We start from the raw sequence: 17,996 nt of genomic DNA, 5'->3' as shown, positions 1-17,996 counted from the left end.
GATTAGAGTGGTGGCAAATTGTTATGTCTTTTCAGGTATTATATTGTCAAGGGTAGTGGAGGAAGAAGGATTTAAAGTCTTTTAAAGTCACACAAAATGTTCCGTACATATGACTGTAATCCTGAGAGTCGTTGCAGGACTACCCACTTGATCACGTTTTCACATTCCTTCATAAACCTTGTCTCAAAATTCAGTCTCTTCACTGGCTTTCACAAGATAACTGGTCTTACCTAGAATTTGGTTAGTTTCTAAGCTTTACTAAAGAACCAGATGAATGTTCGAAGGACTTTTTCTGTCAGTAGCTAGACCCTAAGATCGGACCTTTACTCCTCACCGGCTCGTTCCCAGTGAACTTTGTCACACATTTTTCCTTAAGCTCTTTCCAGTTTATCTATTAACTCAGGCAAAAGACCCGAGGGGCATCGCATCCATGATGGAAACCGAAACTACTTCTCAAGCAATAGCAACTCCCTTGACAAAGAATTCCGGGTGGCCTGGACCACCCAGACCAGTTTGAACTTAACTACCACCTCACATCAGCACAGATGGACCATGGAGTGACCCGTGGAATGATTTTACCTCATTACAATACTAAAATCTCCGCCCAAGGAGGAGCACAAGACTCATTTACATAACACACAGTGTATGTGTAGGCATATTTCCTTAAGGTGCATGTACCATCTTTTGCCTGCCTCTACATATGATGACTAGGCTCCCCTATATAAATATTCATCCTAACCTTAAATAAAAGGAACCCATTTACTCTTGCTTGGGAAGTCATGGCTTTGGAAGTTATTCCCTGTGATTTCCTTAGCTGCTGCCAATAAAGTTTCCTTTGTGCAACAATTCCACCTGGTGTAGTTTCTCTCTGTGACTTCAAGAAGCAGACTCATGTTACTTCGATTATACTTCCAGCAACGTAACTACATGTATGATGCAGTTTCCATTCTTTCTGACTTTTGTTCCCCCTTTATGCAAGTTTCCCCCTGTAAGCTCTCAATTTTCATACTTTATAATGTAAAACATTCTCCTTTAATGTGTTGGTGCTGGTTACCATGCCTACCTGATGAAACCTTTAAAGATATTTCCTATAAGTTGAATTATTGTATTAACTGTTAAAATGATGCAACTTTCCATTTACATTTAAAGGAAAAAAAAAACTAACACATGAAAAAGTGTTTTATTGTGGAGCATATCAAAAGTATTGAAAACAGGAACTCAACCACCTAGAAATACTTCATAAAAAAAACTATTTTAGCAAAGTCATGAACAATTTAATAGACTGTGTTGCTACATACTCATGTACAATTCTTTTTACTTTTTTAAACTTTTCCATTATGAAAATTTCAAAGCATACTGAAATAAATAGTACCATGACTGTCAGCCAACTTCAAAAGCTATCAACATTTTTTATACACATTTTATCTATTCCTCCTGCTTCCTACTTCTGCTAGGATATGTCAAAGCACTTCACCTTTTGGGGCGCCTGGGTGGCGCAGTCGGTTAAGCGTCCGACTTCAGCCAGGTCACGACCTCGCGGTCCGGGAGTTCGAGCCCCGCGTCAGGCTCTGGGCTGATGGCTCGGAGCCTGCCTGGAGCCTGTTTCCGATTCTGTGTCTCCCTCTCTCTCTGCCCCTCCCCCGTTCATGCTCTGTCTCTCTCTGTCCCAAAAATAAATAAATGTTAAAAAAAAAAAAATTAAAAAAAAAAAAAGCACTTCACCTTTTAGTTCTTCAATATGAATCTCAACAAAAAGACACTTTGAAAATCCATAGTGCTTTATCATATCTTAATCACTAAAAAAACATTTAATACTATTTAATACCCAACACATAGTCCAAGTCCTTTGGTTGTTTAAAATGTTTCTTTTTCATAAAACCAGCATTGACTCAGGTTCCATTATCCTCTAATGTGTTTCTGTTTTTCACATGAAAACTCTTAATTGTTTTATTCTAGTTTTATGTCCTTGACACAAATCTGCTGAAAGCAAAATTCAAATAGAGCAGAAGAGGAATGTTGTGGATCTTAGGAAACAAGCCAGGTGTAATGGAGAGAGGCAGGAAAGAGGAGGCTTATTTCAGAAAGTATAGCAACCATGAAATACAATTTTTAAAGGAGAGAACATTGCCTTAGAACCTGTGCAAATTCCAATGTTGACTGTCTTTCTATTTTTTTAATGTTTTGTTTAGTTTTGGGGGGAGGAGGAGAAGAGAGAGGAGAGGAACAGAGGATCCTTGGTAGGCTCTGTGCTGACAGCAATGAGCCTGTCCAGGGCTCAAACTCACCAACCTAGAGACCATGACCCCAGCCGAAGTTCTAAGCTGAACTGCTCAACCCACCAAGACACCCCTAGGCTGTTTTTCAAACTTAGATCTGAAATTCTTTTAGTTTATTTTAACTTTTGGGTTACTGTTTTTATTACTTTTTGTGGCCACATTTCCAGATGTGTGCTAATTATCCTTGGGATGTCATTTATTTCAAGGTGAATTTTTATTTTTTGAAACACATATTTGATAATTCTAGGATCTTTGACAGCTAAACTGCTTTGGTAGTGTTTGGATTTCCCCACAATCTCCTTAGTGATCTTCCTCATTCTTGTTTACTCCACACCTGGAGTTTATAAGGACTTTTTCTAAATATTCTGTTGTTCTCAGAACCCCATGTAGTATACGATCTCCTTCTGGGATGAGTGTTGGGAATTTCGCAGGGTCCCTTCCATCTCTCCATTCTCATTGCCATTAATACCGTCCAGCTACTCGTGATGCATAGGGAGTGTTGAGTATGTTCATTGGTATTTTGGGTTTGAGAGGATTACTTTGTCACCTTATTCTGTTTAACGTGTCCATACATTTGTTTATTTAATTTCACCATTTTAGAATTTCTGTGTTTAGATAGTTATGGTCTTGTCACTGGAAGAAGTCTCTTTGCACAGGTGATAAAAATTATTTACACTTTGAGAACATTCAGTTGTCATTTTTGATATGTCACTAGCATGCACTTAGAGAACAAAAGTTCTAGTGATAACACATGTCAAAATGGAAACCTCTGCAGTCTTCATTCTATGTGTTTGTTTGTGAGCAAGTCAAGAATCCCTGGAGGGTTAATACCTATAAATATTAATTTTTTTTAAAAGTGAAAGTTGTGGTTATTCTAACAATGTTAATATCATAATGTAAATTCTAGATGTAGGAACACTGAGTTTCAGGAATGTCACCTTTAGAAATAAATGATTAGATCCCTTTTGTTACACCTTGTGAGGAAGAAGAAGGATAGAAACTGGGGAGTCTCTTGCCTGTAGTTGTGGTGCCTGGTCACAGTTTGATATCAATATGGTCACTGTTGGTGTTCATGTAAGTTCAGTGAGGACATAATAAACAGTTTTCTATCATCACAGAAATAGAGGGGACAATGAGTTGATATGAATATGGGAGAACAGGAGCAAGATTTAATCTAGCAAATGCCATTACTATCCTACCTACATATTACAGCTAGTTACCAAGTACTATGACCAATTTCTCTCCCTGGCTAGTTACAGAGAAGTATAGATACCATACCACAGTGATAGGAATGAAATAAAGGATTAGCCACATTCACACATTGCTAAACTGGTTTGCGGATATTTTGTCTAAACCTTAGTTTCAGTTTGCTACTCAGTCTTGTTTTTTCTTAGAAAATTGAAATCTTATTATTTATTTATTTATTTATTTATACTCCAAACCTAAGACTCTTAGCATAATGGTATAGCTGACAGAATCTAGATGGTGGGCTGAGCCATAAACCCCTGATTAGATGCACTGTTATCATGGTTTTTCTTAGTTTAGAATGTACTCAGATGATGCTGAGGCAGCATGAAAGGGATGTTCAGCAGTTAGGTTTTCTCAGCTTTCCTGTTCTTCCTCAGGAGCACACAAAGTCATTGGCTTATAGACTTAGCAGCTGGCAATGCTGGGTCTCATCATGTCTGAGAGCACTTAAAAATGACTCCTTCATCAACACTGAAGCATTCACTCCCTCTGATTTCCTCAAATATGCTATTTGCTCTTTCCTTTTTCATAGGAAAAACTGGCACTTACTTCAAAAAATATTAATCTTTGTCAGGATAATCACATACTCAGTTTATGTGTATCTCTAGGTTACCTCCCTTGAATAGTTTTAAATGTCTGAGCAACTGTTGACGTAAACACCCAACACTACCCACCTGTTGATCATTGATTTTTATAATTTAATCTTTGTATTACATAAATTATTATGATCACTACAGGTCTCAGTGGTAATCATGGATTTTAGTACTTTAACATTTTTGTTGAGAATAATGTATGTGATATTTACCATCTTAACCCACACACTTGAATAGTAGGCACCTATGCCACCTGTGCAAGAATATAATCCTAAATTCTAAAATGCTAATCATGTCATGACCATCCTACTTACAACACATACACAATCTTTTGAGAGAGTGCTATTGAGGGCCAGGGAAGAGCATGGAACTAAATACTTTTATAGGTAAATAACAAAGTAAAGACAAATGCACAAGCACACACAGGTTCTACACAGTGCCATTACTTGCCCGCCATCATGTGAACTGTTTCCCAGTTGCTCACCTGAATCTTTCGTCAACCTTTTTATTTGTAGTCTCAGTGCCCATTCAGTGAAATTCTACACACTGCCCTGCGAGGAAGATATTCGGCACTTTTTCAGTATTGGAAATCATGGCCACATGTTTTGTTCAGACTAAAAGTTGTGTTAGAAAACAAGTGTATTCCACAAACATCGGAAGGCAGCATACAATAAAAATTCAAGTAAGACAAAGAAAAATGTGGCACTTGTTCAACGGACCAAGCTAGTCCATAAGGCCATATCTGCCTCCATACCAGGCGGTGGCTTTAACCTGTGACTTCATAACCTCACTACCATATCCTTCATCCAGGGCCAACATAAGGTAATTGAAGGCTCAAAGACAGGAGCAGAAATTGCTACACAGGCCAACACATATTCCATAGGTAATAAATGCTATCATTCTCCAGCTACCACTCTATGGTTATTAGAATAACGAAGGTACTTTATTATATAGAATTCATAGATATGTTTCTGAGAGAAAAGGGTCAAGAAAGAAAAAGTAAGAGCATTAAATCATTCTTAGGGTTGAGTAATTAACATATAGTTCCTTCTCAATACGGGTCCCTTTTAGGGGTTTTATGTTAACAAAGGGAAAAATAAGAGATTAAAAGGTTGTATAAAAATTTTTTTAGAGGAAGGATTTACCCAGCTACATGGAAATTACTTGGCTAATAAATATAAAGACATGAGATGGCATTGAAGGTTAAATTACAGGACTGTAATGCCAAATATTTGATAACTAACAGGAGTATCAAGTGATAGGCCCAAATGCTATTTCCTTCAGCTACTGCTTGCTACATTTTATTTCTAAGAAAGAGGTCATACTCAGAAAGAATTGTGAAATATAGTAGCTAATTGGATTTACTACCACCTAATGGAATGCTTAAGGAAAATTTTCAGTCAGGGACAGAAACTATAATTAAATTTGATTTCAAATGCTAATGTTGATAGTGGGTATGGGGTCCTGATAATCTCAGCAACTGCAGAGGCATAGTGGCATTTACATGATGTTTGTTATCTTTATGTGAGTTCTATACCATTTGTTATGAGTTTCATCTTCACTTGCATTCATCAAACATTTCTTGAGCATCTTAAGTGCTAGGTACTCTGGCAGGCATTGGAGAACTCAGATAAACATTCCCACATTCTAGCGAAGACTTTTTTTTTTTAATATTGAGCTTGTATAAATAGCCTGTTGAACCCACAGGCCAGCATATATAGCTGATACTTGAACAACATAGGGGTTAGTGGCACCAACCCTCCATGTTAGTAGAAAATCTGTGTATAGTTTTTGACTTCCTGCAAACTACTAAAAGCCTATTTTTGACTGGGAGCCTTACTGATCACATAAACAGTTGATTAACACATATTTTGTATGTTATTTGTATTACATATTATATTCTTATAATAAAGTAAGCTGGAGTGAAGAAAATGTTATTAAGGAAGCCATAAAGAAGAAAAATACATTAAATACTGAACTATAAAAAATCTGCACATGAGTGGACCCATAAAGCTCAAACCTGTGTTGTTCAAAGGTCAACTGTATACGTATATGTTCCGTTTAACTCTCATTCTGTTGATTTGGGCTCAACTTCCTAGCCTGTGAAGATAATTTGAAATCCTGAATTCGTAATCCACTCTATTAGTTGCTGTCTCTTTTCTTTCCTTTGTTCCCACCAACTTATTTCATCTACAAAATTGGTAGTTATTTCATTTATCTTACCACTGATGTAAAATGATAAACAGTTGAGAAATACAGTTTTATGAGTTTGTAGTCAAGCAGAATTTTCTGTTTTCAAATTATAATCAGTGAAATGTAGACAAAATTTACCAAACTGCTTTTATCTTCAGTCTGATCATATGCAAAGTAGTAAAAATAATATTTATCTCTGAGGCCTTATATGATATTCCATTATTGCATTCAAAGTTCCTGGCACATCATAGGGACTAATTAACTAACCAGCAAACTCTGGCAGAGGACCAGAGTCATCCTTGTATTTACTATTGATCCATTATTCAATCATCTGTTGAATATCAACTCTACTCTAAGAATTGTGCTGAAGCCTAAGGATCTCAGAAAAGGTAAGATGCATTTTCAAGTTTGCAATTAATTATGAGAGACAGAAATAAGCAAAATGTTAGATTAAGGCAATTGTATCATCAAACAAGACACATCATCAGTCAATTTCATCCATAGTTTTCTACATCATCCAAAAATACACTAGCACATGCTTTGTAATTTCAAAAAACTCAAGATACAGCCCCGTTGTTTGAAGGTGAAGTTCAAATTTCATACAATAAAGTCAAATTTTAATCCATATTTCAAGCCTTATTTTGATTTATCCCCCAGTGCTTTCCATACACCCTGTCTCCAACCAAACCAACTACTCACCATTTCACATACATATTACGCTGCTTCTTGCTTCAGAGATTTGCACGTGTACATTTTTCTGTGTTTGCAATTCTCTTGCTTTTCTTTTCTTTGACTCATAAATTCATATTTCAAGAATGAATTTCAATATGTCCACTTTTATGAAGCTTGTCTGATTTTCTTAGGTAGAGGGACAGCTTGCATCTTCTAGGTTCCCCAAACATACCATTTATGCCTCTTCTGTAATTAAGATATATATTAATAGTATTAATTTTAACACTAAGCTATTTATTTATTTGTTTATTTATTTATCTATTTATTTTTAGTAATCTTTACACCCAATGTGGGGCTTGAACCCATGACTCTGAGATCAAGAGCCACATGCTTTTCTGACTGTGCCAGCCAGGCACTCCAATACTAACCTTTTCTAGTGACAAAAGAGTACTTCAACATGTGGAATATTTAATTTATTTAAACATTTTTATACTGTTGTGTAATTGTGTTTTGCTTTGAAATATTTTGTCTTTGAGGAATATCTGTTCATATAGTTTTAAGATAAATGACAGGTTGGATTACTTCATCAACACTACATTATTATTTGTATCTATTTTCAGTCATCTTGTTAATTTAACTTATATTTAAATACACTGAAGTATCTCAAACTTTAAAGAAGCTACCCAATTGTTAATCAGAGTATTAGTGCAATACAAATAATAACTACTTTTTCTCTCAATATTAAGGTGTTTAAGATATAAATTATATTTAAGAAAATAACCATCTGTGTGCTAACTTCCTAGTAGCTGTTATATCTTGCTAATTTTGTGAGTTTGATTTCTCTAAACCAAGAAAGATCTTATACAATTAATGACTCACAAATAATATATTTTTCCTTCTAAAACAAAGGCTTTAGAATTCAATCTTCTGATGATTGCCACATGTCAAAATTTATATCTTGAATAAATGGTTACAGATCCAAAGATGTTTCCGTTTTCAAATGATTTCTGACTTATTCTTTCAATCAGTTTTTAAAGGTACACTAACAAAAATCACTATTTTACATTTATTCCTTTTTTTGCATACTAAATAATTCATCACCTTACTGATAACTTGCATTGCTGACCAAGTAATATTCTAATTGCCAAAAGATTAAACATATGTTCAAATTGTAAATTTGTAAATTTACAATTGTAAATCCAAAAAAAAAGTGCCTGGATCTGAAGTACTTCTAAAAGGAGACTTTTTTTCAAAAGGAGATTGTTAATAATTTTTAAACATCACTTAAAATAATTTGCTAGAAGGGCTACTTAAAAGATGACAGAACTTATCTTTTTCATTCATTATGTGTCTAACAAGATAATCTGCTTTATTGTTTTGGTGTTTTATATTTTTTTGACATTTCACAATTTTTAAAGAACTTTCACATGTTTTTCATAGGACCCTCACATTAGCATTGTAATGTAGACAAGTAGTTATCAAACACCCTATGTTACTGATGATTCTGTGACACTCAAAGACATTATGTTCATTGTCCATCAAAAAATTACTTGAACTAGTAAGTGAATTCAGTAAAGTTGTTGGATACAAAATTAGTATACATAAATTTGTGGCATTTCTATATACTAATAATGAACAGAAAGAGAAACTAAGAAAACAGTATCGTTCACAATTGCATCAAAAAAAATAAAATATCTAGGAATAAATTTCATTAAGGGGATGAAAGACCTGTAGCCTGAAACCATAAGACATCAATGAAAGAAATTGAAGATGGCACAAGTAATGAAAAGATATGGCATGTTCATGGATTGGAAGAATTAACATTGTTAAAATGTTAATACTACCCAGAGCAATCAGCAGATTCAGTGCAATCTCTATCAAAATACCAATAGCATTTTTCACAGAACTAGAACAAATACTACTAAAATTTGTGTGGAACCAACAAGATCTTGAATAGCCAAAGCAATCTGAAGAAGATCATAGCTGAAGGTATCATATTTCCTGATTTCAAACTATATTACTAAGATGTAGTAATCAAAACAGTATGGTACTGGTACAAAAACAGACACAGAGAACAATGGAACAAAATAGAGGGCCCAGAAATAAACCCATGCTTTTATTAATCTTTGACAAAGGAAGCAAGAAAATACCATGGGGAAAGACAGTATCTTCAAGAAATGGTGTTGGAAAAACTGAACAACTACATGCAAAAGAATGAAACTAGATCAGTCTCTTTTACCATGTATAATAAAAATGGATTAAATACTTAAATATAAGATCAGAAACCATAAAAATACTACAAAGAAATATAGGCACTAAGTTCTTAGACATTGGTCTGAGCAGTATTTTTTTTTTTTTGATACGTCTTCTTAGGCAAGGAAAACAAAAGGAAAATAAACAAATGGGAGGATATCAAACTGAAAAGCTTTTGCATAACAAGAAATCTTCAACAAAACAGAGACAACCTACCGAAAGGGATAAAATATTTGCAAATGATACACCTGATAATGGGCTAATAGCCAAAATATATAAAGAGCTTACGTAACTCGATATTAAAACAAAATCCAATTTAAAAATGGCAGAAGACCTGAATTGACATTTCTCCAAAGAAGACACCCAGATGGCCAACAGACACATGAAAAGATTCTCAACATCACTCATCACCAGGGAGATTCAAATCAAAACCACAAAGAGATATCACCTCTTACCTATCACAGTAACTATTATCAAAAAGTCAAGAAATAACAAGTAATGGTAAGGATGTGGAGGAAAGGAAAACCTCAAGCATTGTTAGTGAGAATACAAAATAGTGCAGCCACTATGGAAAATAGTATGGAGGTTTCCTTGACACATTAAAAATAGAACTACCATATGATCCAGCAATCCTATTTATGGGTGTTTATACAAATAAAATGAAAACACTAATTCAAAAAGATATATGCACCTCTATTTTCATTGTAATATTATTTACAATTGCCAAGATATGGAAACAACTGAAGTGTCCATCAATAGATGAATGGGTAAAGAAGATGTCCTGTATATATGTATATATATACACACATATATATGAAGATATTTATACTATGTATATATATGTGTGTATACACACACATGTATGTATACATATACATAGTGTATACATAGCATATACTATACTATATACTATATACATAGTATACATACTATAGTATATATAGTATATATATATAATATGTATTATATACTATAATATATATGTATACTATATATATTATAGTATATATATAGTATATATACTATATATATATAATATATATGTATACTATATATACTATATATACTATATATACTATATATATATACTCTATATACTATATATAGTATATATACTATATATAGTATATATACTATATATACTATATATAGTATATATACTATATATACTATATATATATACTATATATACTATATATACATATATATAGTATATGTATACTATACATAGTATATATACTATAGTATACATACTATACTATAGTATATATACTATGTATATGTATACATACATATATACACACACATATATACACATATACACACATATATATCACATCTTCATATGTATGTGTGTATATATATGTATGTATATACACACACTAATATATATACATATATATAGTATAAATATATATACAATAAAGTATCACTTAGTCATAAAAAAGAATGGGTGGAACTGCCATCTTCCAGTAATTTACCAAAATGACCAACACAAAGGGAAAGAGAAGAGGTACCTGCTGTATGTTCCCTAGGCCTTTTAGAAAACATGGAGCTGTTCCTTTGGCCACATACATGCGAATCTACAAGAAAGGTGATATTGTGGACATCAAGGGAATGAGCACTGCTCAAAAAGGAATGCCTCACAAATGTTACTATGGCAAATCTGGAAGAGTCTACAATGTTTCCCAGTATGTTGTTGGCATTGTTGTAAACAAACAAGTTAAGGGCAAGATTCTTACCAAGAGAATTAATGTATGTATTGAGCATATTAAGCACTCAAAGAGCCAAAACAGCTTCCTGAAGTATGTGAAGGAAAATGATCAGAAAAAGAAGGAAGCCAAAGAGAAAGGTACATGGGTTCAGCTGAAGAACCAGCCTGTGCCACCCAGAGAAGCATACTTTGTGAGAACCAGTGGAAAGGAGCCTGAGCTGCTGGAACCCATTCCCTATGAATTCATGGTATATGTGTAAAAATAAATAAATAAATAAATAAATAAATAAATAAATAAAAGAACTCAAGATTGTAAAAAAAAGAAAAAAAAGAATGAAATATTGCCATTTGGGTCAATATGGATAGACCTAGAGGGAATTATGCTAAGTGAAATAAATCCAGCAGAGAAAGACAAATACCATGTGATTTCACTTATATGTGGAATCTAAAAAGCAAAACAAACAAAAAAAGAAATAGACTCATAGATATAGAGAACAATCTGGTGGTTGCCAGAGGGGAGGGACTGGAGGGATGGGCAAAATAGGGGAAGGGTATAAAAAGGTACAACCTTTCAGTGGTAGAATAAATAAGACATAAGGATACAATGTACAACATAGGGAATACAGTTAATAACATGTAACAACTTTGTAAGGTGACAGATAATGGCTAGACTTATTATGACGACCGGTTTGCAATGTATGTAAATGTTGAATCACTATGTTGTACACATGAAACTAATATAATATTGTATGTCAACTATACTTCAATAAAATTAGGAAGAAAAAAAAAGATATCATGTCCATCCTGACACCAAAAGGTCAGTAGACAGTGAAACTGAGACTAATATTCAGGACTCTTGATTTCTAGTCTATTTTTACTCCTCATACTGTCTCCAAGCTGTTAGGATTCCTTATCATCTGAAAATGCCTCCAGAACTGTGAATTAATTAACCTGACATAGTAGGAGACTTTGCAAATCTCTGTACTTTATAATAAGTGTTCTCATGCCTATAGAGAAATATAATAGGCTTCATTTTCTAGTACTTTTATATATTTTTCCACTAGGCAGTACATTATCTATGATAATGAACTCTCATGTTTTATTGCATGTACCAACAACTCAGTAAACTTACTGTACTCTGGGGTTTTAAGCACCTTGAATAGTCTTCTGACTAATTAATTATTGAGCTAACTGCTTGTAGTTCAAAAAAGACATAATATCTTTCCAAGTCTTACAGTAAATTTTTTACCTAAGGATAAATATAAAAGATTAAATAGCAAATCTCTTATTGTTTCATGATTCTTATAACACTTCAGCCACTCAGAAGGCACTGTATCTACAAAATGAGTTAGGACAATTGATTTATTAAGTTCCTTTCCATTTTTATGTATGGAACATATTGAATATCTTCAAATAAGGTACTCCAGGGAAACTCCTATTAGGATGCTCAGGAAAGTTTGAAATCTCTAAGGCTGCTTTAGAAAGTTCCATGTTATGCCATATGGTTTTCCAGAATTCTTAGATTATTATAAGATTCCCAGGAGCCTGTGAGGCAGATCAGAAGTCTAAGTAGAATCTGGATCCCTTCTGCCACTCTGCGTGTACTTTTGACTTTCAGAAACTTGAGTTAGTTCAAGTTAGCAAACACTTACTGTATACCAGATACTGGGTAGAGCTGGCTGCAGAAAGATGGAGAATATAAGACCTCTACCTTTAAAGTATATTATTAATGAATAGGAAACATAGGCAGGTAAGCAAATAAATTAAGTATGGTAAGTATAACAGAAATATGCACAAGATGGGGTGTCTCAGTTGGCTCAGTCATGACCGACTTCATTCAGGTCATGATCTCACAGTTCATGGATTTGAGCCCTGAATAGGGCTCTGTGCTGACAGCTCAGAGTCTGGAATCTGCTTTGGATTCTGTGTCTCTCTCTACCCTTCACCCACTCACACTCTGTCTCTCTCTGTCTCAAAATAATAAACATTAAAAAAAAATTTTTTTTAAAAAAGGAAATGTACAAGATAGATGGGTGGCAAAGAAAGGATTTTGAAGCTATGCAAACAGCTTCCACACTGAGCCCCATTTATCTCACTTCTTTATCTGGAGCTGTTTGGGGATAGGAATCACATTTATTCCACAGAATGTTCTACCTACTTATAAAGCACTAAATATACAAACTAGTATGCTGAGGTTTCCTTAGGATGTAACCTATCATCTTGGTGTTTCAGACCCTGAAGATAATTGGGGTAGTCCACTTAAAAGATGCTTTTAACAACCCTTGACTTTAGAATTGGATACTCGGTTGGACATGCTTTCCTTTTATAAACAAATCATTTGAAGACAAACCATTAGAGTACATCTTTGCATAGTTTTATCAAATATTTCCTTTCAAAAATAGTGTAAAGTATGAAATAGGGCATAAATTATTGATACAAAAATATATTAATCAGGGTTTAGTTAGGAATACAGATGCCATGCTAACTATTTTGAATGGAGAGAGTAATTTAAAATACAGAAGTACAGATTTGTGAAACGTTTGAAAGGGTTGAAGAAGCAGAGATCAAAATGCTACCATTGAGAATGTTAGCTTCTTGCAGCATAAAAGTGGAGGATTCCCAGGAAAATCCCTGGAAACTGAGGGAAACTGCAGATGCCACCTGAGAATAATGATTTGTTTCTCCCTCTTTATCCTTCTAAGTCTTCCTTAGATGCTTTTCATTGACAGAAACTCACTGGAAACAATACAGGAAACAGGATTCCAGGAGAATTAGATTCAATTTTCTCCCTCACCTTTCAGTAGATGTTATACAGGACTTACGTTGAATTGATAACAGATCTATCATATGCCTGCCAAAAGCACCCTATGACCCTGGACATAAACCTATAAATTGGACTACAAATTTGCTTTTTATTAATTTTATTATGGTTTCCATATTTATATTATAATTTCAACAGAACATATGTATAAAGATAGCTAAAAACTACCATATACATGACAAGCCACTTAAGAATGGCCACTTTAGTGCCGTATAGGAAAGTGACAGTATATAAAAGCGTTCAGAGCATAAACAGATGAGACTAGACCTATACTTCAGGTCCATCCTTACCACTGATCGGTTGCATAAATTGGAGCAAGATATTTAAACTTTTTTTTTTTCAACGTTTATTTATTTTTGGGACAGAGAGAGACAGAGCATGAACGGGAGAGGGGCAGAGAGAGAGGGAGACACAGAATCGGAAACAGGCTCCAGGCTCCGAGCCATCAGCCCAGAGCCTGACGCGGGGCTCGAACTCACGGACCGCGAGATCGTGACCTGGCTGAAGTCGGACGCTTAACCGACTGCGCCACCCAGGTGCCCCAAGATATTTAAACTTTTTAATTCTTGGTTTCCACATCCAGAAAATGGGGATAATAATTTTCAAATTGCTTGGGCAGATGAAAATAGATAATGCATAAAGAGTACTTAGCAGAGAGCTTCATACATATTTAGTAAGCACTCAGTAAATGACAGAATGCTGTTATCATTATTATCCTCATCACCATTATCATATTGTTAAGTAAAGCGTAAATCATTTGATACTCAACCTGATACTTAGTCTGAAAATATGAAAAATTTGGAATAAAGTGAAAATCTTTAGAGGAAATTAAAGCACAAACTGAGGTGTATTTTTTCAGGAGAGTGGAGTGTGAAGATACTAAGTAGAATGTTAGCCAATTAAGGAGGGGTGTCTGTGTGTGTGTGTGTGTTCATATTTCAAAGGATGTCATGAACAGCAAGGAAAGCATATTCAAGCTCATAAATGTGTGAGAATAAGATATTTTTGGGAAACTGGAAATAGTTTAGCTGAAGTTTAAAGTTTGATAAAAGGCAGTGTCCTAGGTTCTCCAGAGAAATAGAACCAGCAGGCACACCCACATTGGAAAAGGTAACTGGCTTTATCAGTTCACTGATTCAAATGCTAATCTCATCTTGAAACACCATCAGAGAAACATTCAGAATAATAATGTTTAACCAAACATTGGGCATCTAGTGGCCTAGTCAAACTGACACATAAAATTAACCATCATAGGCAGGAATTAAGGAGAAACAAGGACAAAACAATTTACACAATTTACCAATCATGAAGCATGCTGAAGAGTTTGGATTTTATCTTAAATGCAAATAGAAGCCAATAGAGAATATTTTTGGTGGGTTATTGGCAATATCAGATATGGTTTAAGAAAGATCCATCTGTTTAGTGGGTGAAGAATGAATTATGGAGGAGAGACTTGAATCAGAGAAATTAATTACCATAATTAATTTAGACAAGAAATGATGATGGCTTGAACTCAAACAATGGCAGTGGAAATGGGGAGGAGATGGTAAATGAACTAAACTCTAGAGAAGTTGGGGGTGGAGGCAGGAGCACTATTACCAAAAAAGAAGTCAGGAGTGACACCATGTTTTTGTCTTTAGTTGAACGTAGTACCACTCAGATATTCAGAGAGAGGGAACAGTAATGTGAAGGATCAGAACAAACTTGGCCTGGTCAAGAGAACAAGCCACAGGCTATCACAGTAGAGGTACCTGGACAATGTAGCTGAGAAGACATATCTAGGCTGAAGATTTAAAATTGGAAATCATTTGGCTATAGGATGATTGTGGGAGTGGACAACCCCTTTCTGGAAAATATATGGAATAAGAAAAGCGGCCATAGATGGACAATAAGGAAGAGGGCAAAGAGGGAAAAATAGGGGATGAAAGATGGTGAGTGGCAAAATTTGAGCCCTGTGGTTCTTTTGTTTTTGTTTTTTGGGTTTTTTTTACATTTATTTATTATTGAGAGACAGAGAGAGATAGAGCATGAGCATGGGAGGGGCAGAGAGAAGAGGAGACACAGAATCCGAAGCAGGCTCCAGGCTCTGAGCTGTCAGCACAGAGCCCAACGTGGGGCTCGAACTCACAGACCGTGAGATCATGACCTGAGCCAAAGTCGGACGCTTAACCGACTGAGCCACCCAGGTGCCCCAAGCCCTGGTTTTAAAGAGTAAAAGCTTATGGAACAATTCCATAAGGGCTTCCAGGTACCATCTCAGAAAGGAATAAATACCAGAGTTCAGGGATTCTGAATGATTGGTCTCATAAAATTCTCCAAACTTTGTCACTGCTTCATTTGTGTCCTTTGATTTCCCCAATCCATGTCAGCGCGGTGATCATCAGTAAAGCTCTAGAATGAACGTATGTTTGTGATTATTTTGAGGGTGTAAGTAAGAAGATGATGGGAGACAGCATTTTCCCTCTGGCAGCCAGTTGTTGTGAGAACAGGAGCTCAAAGGATAAAGTAGAAAAGAGTAACTGAAATAAGGAAAGACAAGCATGCCGAGTTTGAGGTCCAAAGGAGAAAGAGCATTGACACTGAGCTCAGTACTTTCTTAAGAGTTTGGGTTTGAATCTAGGAGAAAGCTAAGGAATCCTGCAGATTTCCTTGTAATTATTATGGTAAAAAAGGAGACAGGGAAATGGAAACAAACTTTAGCCATGGGAAAAAAAGGGGGGCATTTGGTGGAAACATCCTTAGTGTCATGGTTTTTTAGAATCCTGATTGTGATGCATTTAGGTACAAAAGGGTAAGGGATCCCTAATCATATATTTTCTAACTTATCTATCCCTTGTAGAAGGATAGACTTGAGTTGAAGAGGTAAAGATTCAGGTAACCCCTTGGCAGTTGGTTTCTGACATTTATTGCTGAAACCACCTTCCTTCCCATTTTTATGAGTATCCTCCCACCAAATAGGAAACCATATCTCACTCCTGGTTGTGGAAACTGGACTCCAACTTAACTTGATAACCTTTGCCCAGAATCAACTTGCACTGACTTCATTTCAAAGTTTATAGGCTATTGGAATATCTATGATCTCACTTCAAAACAACTCTTAAAGTATAAGACTGGCATGTTGTCATGTGGTACTCTTAGTCCAGAAGATGCCCTTTTTCACTTACAGACTCAAAAACACTGTATTGATATTCTAACATGACAGTTTTCTCTATCTTTTGCAGTAACTTCACTGAAGTTGTTTCCTAATTTGAGTAGAAAGCTATTTTTTCACTAAGTAAATCCTTAGGATGAGTGATATCTTGTGTTTTGTCTTTGAATACTTGATAAAGGAAATATGCAGGTTTGACAAACATGCTACTTCTCCATTAGGAGATGGCATTAGGAGATGCCATCTTTTTCTCTTCTTAGAAGAAACAACCTCTTCCCAATACTGAAGTTTTGTTTTGTTTTGTTTTGTTTTCCTATAACAAGAGCTTCTCATTTTAATTCAAAACATTTGAATAGGGCATTGGACTATTTCTTCCCTCCCCCAGTCTATCAGTACTGGGTTGTATCTTTATTCTCTAGCTTTATAGTGGGCAATCTGATTCATTGAGAATGACATTTGCTTGACTCTCAAGGGTTCAGTAACAACCTGGATTGTGGTTTCCACAATCTGGCCCCTGTTCTCTAATTCCAGAATTAGAGTGTTGTCCCATTTGGCACCATGATTAGATTTCTCTTGAATAGTGCTCTCTCTCTCTCTCTCTGTCTCTCTCTCTGTCTCTCTCTCTGGGTCCCACAATGACTATTCTTCCTTGTCCATATCACTATTTTTCCTACCATTGATTTTATGCCAAAGTTCCATTTTGACTTCTCTTGATCTAAGACCCTCTCAGGGCTTCCTAGAAGCATAACCAGGTAGAGGGAGGCTAATTTTCATGAATCTGGATAAAAGAGTTTAGGATAGGAGTTTCCACTAAATCAATATTTATCATCAATGCTCATTGAAGTACATACCAGAATATATAAATGTGTAGTATTTCCAGATAAGCAATGAACAGACAGAAGGCTTGTACACATTCCAGCAGCAGTAATAACTAGTATCAAATATTGAGAACATGAGGAATCTGTTCTGAGTTGGGCTCTAATTAAATAAAGTGGAGAGAGAGACATGCTAGACATACAATATTAGCCCTTTCTTCAGATTAACAACGTGTATGAGAGATCACACTCCTCTGACAGGA

General features: G+C 35.1%; 1 pseudogene; it reads left to right on the top strand.

Moving 5' to 3' along the window:
- Positions 1–10,720: 10,720 nt before the first annotated feature.
- On the top strand, positions 10,721–11,190 carry LOC112851824 (large ribosomal subunit protein eL21 pseudogene; annotated as a pseudogene).
- Positions 11,191–17,996: the final 6,806 nt, after the last annotated feature.

The sequence above is a fragment of the Puma concolor genome, chromosome D4, assembly GCF_028749965.1.
Source record: "Puma concolor isolate L17-30 chromosome D4, mPumCon1.1.hap2, whole genome shotgun sequence".
NCBI lineage: Eukaryota > Metazoa > Chordata > Mammalia > Carnivora > Felidae > Puma > Puma concolor.
This window is presented reverse-complemented; position numbering and strand designations above follow the sequence as displayed.